Source organism: Vulpes vulpes, chromosome X (assembly GCF_048418805.1).
Source record: "Vulpes vulpes isolate BD-2025 chromosome X, VulVul3, whole genome shotgun sequence".
NCBI lineage: Eukaryota > Metazoa > Chordata > Mammalia > Carnivora > Canidae > Vulpes > Vulpes vulpes.
In genome coordinates, this window is record NC_132796.1 from 14,502,290 (window position 1) to 14,514,624 (window position 12,335).

Below are 12,335 nucleotides of genomic sequence, written 5' to 3' on the forward strand. Positions count from 1 at the left end.
ACTGCCCCACTCCAGCTCCCTGGATACCATTGATCTCAGATGATTTGGGCAGGCTAGACTAAAGGTAGACCAAGGAATTCACAGCCGCCCTAAGGGATTGAAAATGGAGCAGGGAAGGGGCAGTGGTCTGGGGAAGGCTTCTAGTTGTAACTATTATCTCAGAGGATCCTCGAAGTAGACAAATTTCAGGCTTCTTCCTTGATGGTTTAAATCTTTTGAAGAGGGCAGCCCTGGTGGTGCAGCGGTTTAGCGCCGCCCGCAGCCCAGGGCGTGATCCTGGAGACCTTGGATCAAGTCCCACGTCGGGCTCTCTGCATGGAGCCTGCTTCTCCCTCTGCCTGTGTCTCTGCCTCTCTCTCTCTCTGCATCTCTATGAATAAATAAATAAAAAATCTTTAAAAAAATAAATCTTTTGAAGAAGATCTCTCATCAAATGTGGAGCCCAGATTGTTCTCCCCTATTTCTCCTGGTTGGAGTATACATTCTTAAGATGACTACAATTCTGAAAAACATGTTCTGTAAAATGGGCATAATAGTGGGTTTGGTAGCCTGCCAGAGCGGTAAAATGGGCATAATGATACTCTTTGCTGGGGGTCATACTGTTGGGGTACCAGCTGTGTCTCTGTGGCACTCACTTTCACCTGCCCAAGGCTGCTTATTGCGATCACTTAGGATTCTCTTCCCAAAGGGTTTTTCCCAGGCTGAGGGAGCACACTCTGCCTACACATAAGGAGAACTAGAAATGCTGGGGAGTTAAAGCCTAGAAGAGCTTTCAATATGGTGGAGAAACACCCCAGCTTACTCGAAGGGGTGAAAGCTCTACATCTTCTCCCAGCGGTCCCCAGCAAATCCTGCTGAGCTCCAGTCGCCCACAGTGGTAAGTGCTTTGCTAACACACCTATTATTGGCTTCCTTCTCCTCCCTGTCTCACTAGCCCACTCATCTTCTGGTGTTTCTTGGGATCGAGTCTCAAATAACACTACTTACACTTGCATTATTGTCTTAAGGTCTACTTTTGGGGAAACTCAAACTAAGACATCATTCATAGGGTCAATGTCGGGATTAAAAGAGATAATGTGGGACACCTGGGTGACTCAGTGGTTGAGCATCTGCCTTTGGCTCAGGGCGTGATCCTGGGGTCTGGGATGGAGTCTCACATTGGGCCCCTTGCAGGGAGCCTGCTTCTCCCTCTGCCTATGTCTCTGCCTCTCTCTCATGAATAAATAAATAAACAATCTAAAAAAATAAAAATAAATAGCAATTAGCATTTATCCATCAGTTTCTTTGTGTCAGCACTGCTTTAAGCACCTTACACGCTTTAACTCCTCTAACCCCACATTAATCTTCACAACAACTCATTATTATTCTCCTACTCCAGATGAGGAGACAAAGACACAGAGAGAGTAACTTCAAGATCACACACTATTCGAACCGGTGAAACCGTTATTCAGATCCAGGCAGTAAACACAGAAATATTCTTTCAGGATGCCAGAGTGGTTCTTTGAGTTATTGGAACTCTAGTTATATTGAGTTAACCTGCGGAGATTCTGGCTTGTTTTCGGTGTGTTGTTGACAAATGGGTGAAGTATCTTGGGAGAGATTTTTCCTGTTTCGTCCACTTAGGGGGGCTTCTGTTGGAGAAATGACAGCTACGCGCTGTGGGTGGTGGCTCTGGGATGGGAGCAGGAAGGAAGATTTTACACCTGTCATTCAGATGCCCTCTACCCAGAGGTCAACTACAGCCAAGATGAAGTGGTGGGGAGAAGTGCATAGGGAAGTGGGTGCGATGTTCATAGGTTTTTAACAGAAGAGTTGATGGTCCCTTCTCCCGTCTACCTCCTCCCAAAACCCCTGTGGTCAGGGAAGTTGGGTTTGGTGAGGGAACCGACCTTGCTCTCCAAGGAACTGGAGTAGAAGTGAAAGGGCTGACCAACCCCTTTGTCACTTCAGGTGCCTTGAGCCACAAGCCTGGCAGGTGATGACAGTGGGAAGCAAGTAGGAGAAATGAGATTTAACGAAAAGGTAACATTCGAGTTTTAAACTGGATTGATTTTTAATAGCTGAAAAAGACCTAAATGTTAGAAAAACTGTCTAAGATGTGAAGGGACACAAAGGGCAAATTTGCCATAAAAGCATGGTTTTTGGGTGAAATAGGTGAAGGGGATTAAGAGGTACAAATTTCCAGTTATAAAATAAATAAGTGGGGATGTCAAGTACAGCACATGAAATATATATATATATATATACATATGAGATATATATATATCACAGTCAGTAATATTGTTATAACCATATGGTGACAGATGGTAACTAGACTTATTGGGGGTGATCATTTCACAATGTAAAAATATCAAATCACTATGATGTACCCCTGAAACTAATGGGATACTATATGTCACTTACACATTAAAAAAATACATGGTTCAAAAAAAAAATACGTGGTTCAAAGTAGTCATTGGAGAAAAATAAACTGCTTCATGTTTATACCCCACGGAATTGAGCCCTGCTCACTAACAGCTAATCCTTGTAAAATCTTTACCATGGGGGATCCCTGGGTGGCACAGCGGTTTGGCGCCTGCCTTTGGCCCAGGGCGCGATCCTGGAGACCCGGGATCGAATCCCACGTCGGGCTCCCGGTGCATGGAGCCTGCTTCTCCCTCTGCCTCTCTCTCTCTCTCTGTGACTATCATAAATAAATAAATAAAAATTAAAAAAAAAAAAATCTTTACCATGGGCCGGTGCTCTGCTAAGCATTTCACAAATAGTCACTCACCCAGACCTATCGGGTGAGAACTATTATTGTCATCTTCCCATTTTACAGAGGAAGAAACTGAGGCACAGAGCAGTTGAACAATTTGCCTAAGGACGCAACTAGAGCTGGCATTTGAATGCAGGCAATCTGGTTTCCAGGTCTTTGGTTTTAGCTACTAAACTACATTGTCTTGCAAACCATCCACTTTCATATGGTATTCTATTCTGGTGTGGTTTTCCCTCTTGGGTCTTTTGATGCTGACATTTCTGTTCTTTCCACACTGTTTGCGGTTAAACTTAGTGCCTGGAGGATAGGGATAGAGGTTTTAATAGTTTAAAATGAGGTACTGGACTCGCATTTCTAAAATGACATTTTCCCAAATGGCATGAACTTTAAATGAAAACATGTAAGATCTGACAGTCTGATTTAAGCTCTGAGCGGGGCCAAGGAATAACTAATGTTCACCTCTTCCTACAAACACTACAAATTTACCCGTTGATTTGACTCTTACGCTTTTCTCCTAGATCTTGATTGCATTATGAGGTCTAAGCCAAACAGGCATTTCATATATGCTTTGCACCCCGCCGCCCACCACTACCACAGGGCCTGTAGTCCCCTGCCAACAGAAGTTGGGGTTGAGTTTCCCATGTTTGGGGAACCTGCAGTGGTCAGAATGACCTGAGTGTAGTGGACGAGACTCGCCCTGTGAGAACCACCCTCGTGATCATGGTATCTTCCCTGCCAGGTAAGTATCATCATAAATGCTTTTTGACCATGATTAAAAGGCTTATTTAGTCTTCCAGACCTGTCCTACATGTATCCAGGACAAAGATGTCTTACATCTTTTTTTTTTAATATAAATTTATTTATTTATTTATGATAGAGAGAGAGACAGAGACACAGGAGGAGGGAGAAGCAGGCTCCATGCCAGGACCCCGACGCAGAATTCGATCCCAGGACTCCAGGATCACACCCTGGGCCAAAGGCAGGTGCCAAACCGCTGAGCCACCCAGGGATCCCCCAAAGATGTCTTACATCTTGATGGCTACTTATTCATTTATTATTGAGACCCATAATGAGTAGTACACACTCTGTAGTGGGACACTTTTGAGGCATCTAATAGAAACTTTGACTCAAACTGTCTTAAGTGCAAGGCAAAGGCATTTGCATTTATTTAATTAAGCAACTCAGTGTTGTCATCGAGAACACAGCGGTTTTTTTGTTTGTTTTTTTCTTTCTGTTTTTCAACTCTGCCTTATGTAGTGTACAGGCTTTAACCTAAGTTTGGTTTTCCTCTAAACACAAAATGGCTGCCGGAGGGAACCCAGGTATCTGCTTCCTTGTTCATCCAGCAGGATAGAAGGGAAAAACTTTTCCCTCAAATCATAGGATGTTAATTCCTTTCCTTTAGTCTGATTGGGCCTTAGTCATTGATTGACTAATAAGTACCCACCACCCTGGGAGTGTGGATACCTCAACACAGTTGCCGTAGTATTAGGAGGATGGAATGAATAGATGCTGGGGAGCCTCTGAAGTCATTGCTTCATCTAGAAAAATGTGACCTGACAGAAAATATTTCAGAGAATCATGAGCCTCAGAGATAACATATGTAGGGTTGCCAGATTTAGCAAATAAAAATACAGGATTCCCAGTTAAATTTGAATTTCAGATAAAAAGCAAAACATTTTTTAGTTTAAGTATGTGCACCTCTTTCTACAAACACTACACAGGGATGCATTGATTTGGTTCTTTTTTATTTTTTCACATTGATTTGGTTCTTAAGCTTTTCTCCCAGATCCTGCTTTTGTTATGAGGTCTGGGCCCAGAGGGGGCAATTTCAAAAATGTTTTTTTGGACAATGATTAGAAAGCTTATTTAGTTTTCTACCCTTGTCCCACATGTATCCAGGATAAAAATATATACTTACACTATAAAATTACTTGTTGCTTATCTGAAATTCAAATTTAACAGGCCTCCTGTATTTTATCTGGCAGCTCTAAATGTATGTAAAATTCTTGGCACATAGCAGGCATTCATTCAGTGGTTAAGTATTAGTGTTCTTTCTACATAAGAAAAGAGCTCAGTTAAATGGCAGAGTGGGACTTTTTATTTATTTTTATTTTTATTTTTTTAAAGATTTTATTTATTTATTCATGAGAGACAGAGAGAGAGGCAGAGACACAGGCAGAGGGAGAAGCAGGCTCCATGCAGGGAGCCCAACGTGGGACTCAATTCTGGGTCTCCAGGATCACACCCTGGGCTGAAGGCAGGCGCTAAACCGCTGAGCCATCGGGGCTGCCCAGAGTGGTACTTTTTTAACTCTTATTGACCTAGAAAATATATGCTTTTGATCAATATTGCAATTAGCAGAACTGGATGTGGTTCTAAGAAACCCTTCACCAACTCTTCAGAACCGGATCAAAGTAAATGTCCCTAAGTGGAAGGCCATAGTTATATATGGGATGGCACATTATAATACATCTAGTATTACTATTTAAAACTAAATTGGACCTATCAGTGAATATCCAGTTATTGGTTTTTCTCCGTCTATACAGAGAAACCATTCTTCATTTGATTCAGAAGTAATGCTGCTGCAATTCCTGGCACGAAGGCGCTAACACGCAGGGATGAAAATGGCATGATTGGCCCGGGAATTCTGGCTCCACGTGGGTGAAGCTGGAGGTCAGAGCACTGTTACTTTGCATCTGGAGAAGGCAGGAGACTCTGCAAAGATCTGCTGTTGGCTCTGACTCCATTTTCCCTCACTGCTAATTCACGGTTCCTACCTGAAAAATTTTCTAATCTGCTTCCTGAAAAGCTGAAGAGAAAGCAGGCACCTTCTTTCCTCATCAAATATTCACCATGCTATGAGAAAGAAAACCCTAGTGGCTTGGCACCAAGTGGCCAAACACAGCATCTCGTTACATATTGTTACCAGATTCACGACAGGAATAGATTAAGTGGATTTAATCCAAGATATCTATTTCCCATTGCTGTACAGTACTGCTTATTTCTCATTTGGTGGCTGCTATGACCTCATACAATGCTTGTTTTCTGCGCTTTTCCTAAACCAGAAAGAAACCCATTTTTCCTCTTCGCTTTACGTGGAAATTATTTTGCAGCTTTACATAGATTTGCCCACAATGCCTTTAAACAAGATTATTTTTCTTAATTTTCAAAAAGTGGCATTGGAAATGTATCTCCTTCCATTTCATCACCTCTTCATCCTCTTTGGAAACCTGATTGTTGGTAGGTATGAAGATCTTTACATTTCTACCGGTCGGGGATGACTTCATTGCCAGCTGGGGAATCTTGTGTGGTGGAGCATTGGACCAAAGCAGAGCTGTGGGTTGATGCCTCTGCTGCAACAGCCTTTTTGCATGCATCCAGCTGCTGTGTAAGGAATCCTCAGGCTACTAGTTCTTTGCTCCTAATTCACCCAAGGGATCGTAGGCTGATGGATGAGTGTACGTGTGAATGTGTGTATATGTGACTGTATGTGTGCACGCACAGCTGCAACAGTTGGGCAGCAGCTGCAATAGACTTCGATACGATATCATTTTTACCAAAGACAGAGATAAACTGTCCTCTGTCCTTTATTTCCAAGCAGTTCCTTGGCTCGTCCCCTAAACGCGTTCTCCCCCTTCTTCCACGACCCTTCTGCCCCCCCGCACGTGTCGCTCTGGAGGGTGGCCAGGATCGCTGCGCCGCAGGCAGGATTCCCCTTTTTTTCCGCAGTGAGAGGCGGATTCCCGGGCCCCGCCGGCCCTCCACCCCCGCAGCCAGCCCCTTCTTAGTCACGATCTCCCCCGCCCCTCCCCCCTTACCCCCGCCCTCCTCCCCCTGACCCCCTCCTCCCGACCGCTCCAGGCTCGGGCCCCGCCCCTCCCGGCCACCCAGCCCAGGGTGCTAAGGGCTTGGCTGGGCAACCAAACCTGGCCCGCGAGGAGATGCGGCGCGCGCGTGCGCGCGCAGGCGAGCTTATACAAGGAACCAGCGTTCTTAGGTTCCTGGGGTCCGAGCACGAGCGGCGCGGGCGGGGCGCGCGGGTCCGAACTCGAGGACGAGCGCTCTTTCCTCATTGGTCTCTACCAGAAGTGGGCGGGGCGGAGGCGGGACCTGGCGGGGTCTTCGAAGCTTCTCCATTGGCCCGAGTGGGACGGCCGGGGCGGGCCAGTTAGCAAATTAGGCTGCGCGTTCGCCTCTGCGAGAGGGCGGGGCCGGAGGTTTCCATTAGTTGTCCCTGCCACTGGGAAAGGTAAAGCGGCGACGGCGGCCTCAGGAGCTGTGGGGTCCCCGGCTGGAGGTGGGGGACTCAGCGGGGTGAGTAGCTGCGCCGCCACCCGCCCCTCAAGCCCTTCTGCCCCCACGTCGATTCCGCTCCATGCAGCTTCTCCGGAGAGAGGGGACCCACCCGGTCTCCCCGGGCAGACTGAGAAGGGGCGGCGGCGCAGGTCCCCCCAGAACGGGGCGACGCGGCGAGGGTGCCCCAGCCTGGAGTGGCCCTTCCTCAGCGCCCCGTTGCGCCACTGGAAGGGCTTCCCCGGCGAGAGGTTGGGGCCGGATTTTGGGGCGCGGGGAGACGGGAGGATGTGAGGAGGGGCGGCGGGTCGAGGCAGCCCGGCGGGGCTCCCCTCGGCAGCGGGTCTGCGGCGTCCCCGCCCCGCCGCCCCCGCGGCGCGAGCTCCCCCGGGCTTGCGGCGAGGGAAGCCCCTTGCCGCCGGCGCCGAGGAGGAGCCTGTGCGCCCGAGCCCCCGGCCCGAGTTCCGAGGGAGTCGGCGACCTCCCGGGGGCTGCGAGCCGGGGCCGGAGTCCCGGCCCTGCTGACTGACCTTGGCTGCCCGCGAGGCTGCGAGAGCGACCCACCGCTGGCCCCGCATCTCTTGCAGCCTCCTCCCAACAAGTTTCAGGCGTTGCTGTGAAGTTCACGACTGGCATAGTGGGGAGAAGCAGAAATTGGCCCCTTCCCAGACCTTCGTACCCTTTGGACCCTCGTAGAAATTAAATCCTGAGGTTTGGAACCATTGCCGAACGAACAGGTCCTGCTCGCACTGACACGTTTTAAGCCCACGTTGAGGGAAAAAATAACCTGAACGTATTTCTCTGTAAAGGCAGATCTTCCTTGAGGTTTCTTTTTTTTTTTTTTCTTCTTCGCTTCACTTGAGTGTTAAAGCACAGATGCCTGAATAAGAAAAGCCTGACCTTAGTATCTCCACAGTGAGATTAGACGGATGCTGTGTTATTTAAGTAGTTGCAGATCAGTGTTCTGTTAACACCATCTATTTTAATTGCCTGAAATTTAGGCTGATTTTAGAAAGTATTGCAGACAGAATAATTTCTTCCCGTGAATCTGAATTAGGTTTGTTTGGACGTTAATGGTTATGTAGTTAATATACGAGATTACACAAATTAATTTGTCTGAGAGCATTTGACGAAAACGGGAGACATAAATATGTATGAAATAGGATTATCGTTTTAGGTAACATTTCCAGTGTGTTCCTTTCTTGCTGTAGGGTTGCAAAAAGGCATCTTTACGGAGGCTATTCGGAATTGTATGTGAATAACATTTAGATGTAGATTTGTTTTTAAGTGTTTTAAAATATTCGTAAAATGTGAAGAACGGTGTTTACTTGTGTGTTTACTGTTGAAGGGAGGGTAGTATAATCTTATATTTAGCAACCCAGTTAGGGTCCATTAATAATACATTTTTTAAAAACGTATGCCTCTTTTTGAGAACATGGTACTTGAATACCTTAGCAGTTCTTTTAATTTCCTTATTAAAAGTACTATTTTAGGTTTAAGCATTGTTGGCCGTTCACACTGGAACAGGAGTAAGGAAGCCTGCAGCGGTATTACCAGTTTGACACCACCAGTGGGTGTTTCTGTTGACAAATGCAGAGAAGAGAACATTTGGGAAGGAAATCTTTTTTTTGGGGGGGGGGGCGTGTGGGGGGGGATTGGGTGAGGGGGGAAGGAGCCAGAAGAAAGAAGCTGCAGAACTAAAGCTGCCAGCACAGTGTATGCTGAGCATTTCACAAGTACAAGGAAAGCTAATTAGGATGAAAAAAAAATCGGTTTGGCTGTATTAAATAATAGAATTCCAAAAGAGGCATGCTAAATAAAGTTAATCATTCCAAGAGTGTTAAATAATCTACCATTTCAGAGGAGTTTGGAGGGTCTTCAACTGGAGTATCAAATCTTTTTCAATTGTCTTGCCTTTTAAACATAATGCAGTGATTAATTTGATGTGTGTGTGTGTGTGTGTGTGTGTGTATGTCTTGTATTCTAGTTTTGCTTATTTAGCATGTTTCCTAAGCCTAATTTTTTTGAAAACCAAACTTGATACATTAAAAAATATTAGAAATAGACATTCTTTCTCCAGAGAAGATTTCTTTTTTCCTGCTCAGATTTATAATTTAGTGGCTTGTGGAAGGCTTTTTTATTTTACCCTTTATCTCAGGTTTTTGATTTTTACTTATGCAAGTTCCCTGGACTAAATCTGCCATTATTTTCATTGTAATTTTCTTGGAGTCTTTTAAATCAGAGTGTGGTAGCTACAGTATTCCCTGGGGTTTTAGAAGAAAAGGCTCCCATTGAGGGAAATTGCAGGGCCATCTCGCATAGATGAGTAATAGAAGGTTGACTGATTGCGAATCAGTTGGATTCTGTTCCAAATATGCTGCATGGGGCTAAGGCAGTCATTTAATGAGAACCAGATTTTACATGGTATTTCTACTTTGAAGGTGCGGTATTGTTCCATTACGAACTAAAATACAGAGGTGGAGAAATTCCTTCAAGTATGCTTTCTTCGCCCCCCCAGCCTTGCTTCACCACTGTGTCCAAGAATCTGTGAGACTCTCTTTAAACAATAGTTGCATTGTTGGAAATGACAGTGGCTTCTGTTGCAGAAATTTTAACCTTTCATTATGATTTGTTTCCATTTACTTTGTGTTAGAAAATTCAGCTATATCTAAGAGTATGGCTGTAGGAAATTTGTAAGGAAATGAACCAAGAAAATAAACCTTCAGCGTGTCTGTCAAAAGTTCACCTCCCCCCCACTTTCCATTTTGATAACTTTGGTAGTTATCTCATTCATTTCTTCTAGGTTTTAGAGGGTATGTTAGCAAAGGACTTTATTTTGGCAGTAAATGTGGGGATAAGACCTCGTGTAATAAATTGATGCCCAATAATAAGGCATTTAGAAGAATCCACCAACATCCACAGACCCAAAACATGAGGGAAATCTTTCAGGTAACCCTTAACTTTGGTACGAGAATAGCAAAATTTTAAGTATTAAGTTGCTTTCTACATAGTAAAAGGCTGTTTACTCAGAATTTGATAGTTTTAGATTTCAAAGGTTGTTTTGTTTGTTTTTGTTTGCAACATCAAATTCCTTGGTAGAAGAGGAGATAGAATCTTAAACGTTCTTTATCATCTGATGTTGTCAACTGGGTCACGTATTTCAACTTAGGAAAATACTGTAATTAAAAGACTAAATTTAAACTTTCTGTTTGGGAGGGTTTTCCAATTTACTTTCAATCTTAAACTCAATATTAGAAATCTTTTGTTGACAATGCATCACTTTCGTGTTTGGATTTAAATTCTTGGTAGTTTCTAGAATGTTTCCTTCATATAGAACGGCACATGGATGACTGGATTACTGAAAGGTTTGGCCTCATTTCTCACTCAAGTTTGTACATTTACTTCATAATACTGAGATATGAAGTTGGGTGCAATTCTGTCAGTGAAAGCTGGGTGAGGACTTGAGCCTGATAACATTTAGATAATTAAGATTTGAGAATTAATAGAAAATTACTTAAGAGGGTAAAAGGACCTACCCATTCAGGTCTTTGAAATTAATTGTCAACATTTTGAATTAAGCTCTCAGAAACATTTGTGTTGGAGACAGTTCTGATTAAGGTCAAGTTTTGGGAGTGTTCTCTCTTTTGGGCAGTCTTTGTAATAATTAAATTATAACATACTATTTATTGAGCCTTACTGAAGACCGGATACTATAGTAAATAATTCATTTGCATGGGTAGACGTGTGTATGTGTGTTCTTACAACACTTCTGTGAGGTAGATGTTTTCCTTATTTCCCTATACACTTGATTGAATGGGCTCAGAGAGAGAAAATAAATTTTTTTTTTTTTGAGAGAAAATTGCTCAGATTGCCCAGCTAGTCTGCCACAGAGGCAAAACTTCCATTTAAACCGGTCTGACTTGAACCTGTGTTCTTCAAAACCATGCTGCTTCCCTTTAGGAATCTGATTGCCCAAACATATTTTGAGGTCCTACTGTAAAGTCACTCCTGGGGTGGGAGTTGAGGTATAAAATATGCCTCCTGGAGCTCACAGGCTACATTGGTAAGGCTGCCTGACCTTTAGTCACATGGGAGGCTGGACTCCGATTCATCAGCACTATGGATAGGATAAACTGAAGTGCGGACTTTTCTAACAGAGGGTCGTTAGTTCTGTTTCTTCATAAATGAAGGTTGTACATAATTATTTACACCCAAAATGAGGTAGCTGTTTCTAATTAACTACTTGGTATTTCATGTTTGTGCATGTTCCACTGTAACTTTTGACTGACTTTGATTAAATTTGCTACGCTAATAAAGGCGATGAAGGTATTCCTTGAATTCAATTTTGTGGTTTAGATGCATTCTAAATGGCAGCCGTTACAATTTGCAGATGGGTATCTTTTCTGTAATTGTTATGACTTAAGTGAAATAAAACCTGGAGGTAAATGAAGTCTACAGAGGTATGTTGTTTCTTCTTAATACATATAGGTTGGACTCTGACAAAAATGTTTCTACTTGAAAGAATTTTCTGCTACTTGAAGCCTCTTGTGATTTTGTGTGTGTGTGTGTTTTAAAATAAGACCCATCATTAAGAGAGCTAAACAGTTGCGTAGTCCAAAGGAGTGCTCAGAGGTCCATGTTAGGGAGGAAGAGGACTTGATGTTTTATTCTATAATTGATGAAAATCACTTTTGTCACTTATTAAAGTTAGAAACCAGTGATGAATGTTGTAGAACCTCAGGGCTAGAAATCATCTTGGCCAGAGCAGGACAGTTGTTCTACAAAGATGGGACCTATACATAAATTCTTGTGGGTTTATTTCTTTACCAAGTGCAGGTTTTCAGTATGCATTAAAAAAAAAAAAGATTTTATTTATTTATTTGAGAGAGAGAGAGAGAGAGATAGCAAGAGAAAGCATGAGCAGAGGGGAGAGGGAGAAGCAGGCTCCCCACTGAGCAGGGAGCCCGATATGGGGGTCAATCCTAGGACCCTAGGATCATGACCTGAGCCAAAGACGAATGCCTAACCTACTGAGCCACCCAGGTGCCCCTTCAGTATGCATTTTTAACAGCATTATTGAGGTATACTTTACATACTATAAAATTCACCTGTTTAAGTGTACCATTCAGTGATTTTTTTGGGTAAATTTATGGAGTTGTATAATCATCACTGCAATCCAATTTTAGAACATTTCCATTGCCCCCAAAATATCTTCCCTGCTAATGTGCATTTTTAAAAACCTTACTTACTTGCTTCCACTTAGATCCCTTTATCATCAGAC

The 12,335-nt window shown here is 43.7% G+C and overlaps 1 protein-coding gene across 4 annotated transcripts in view; it reads left to right on the forward strand.

Moving 5' to 3' along the window:
- The first annotated feature begins 6,698 nt into the window (after nucleotides 1-6,698).
- CDKL5 (cyclin dependent kinase like 5) overlaps nucleotides 6,699-12,335 on the forward strand; it is a 212,453-nt gene continuing 206,816 nt past the window's right edge. For all 4 annotated transcript variants that reach the window (XM_072744254.1, XM_072744255.1, XM_025997496.2 and 1 more), the window contains exon 1: nucleotides 6,699-7,075. The gene's annotated coding sequence lies outside the window, so the exon portion shown is untranslated. The remainder of the gene's footprint in view (nucleotides 7,076-12,335) is intronic.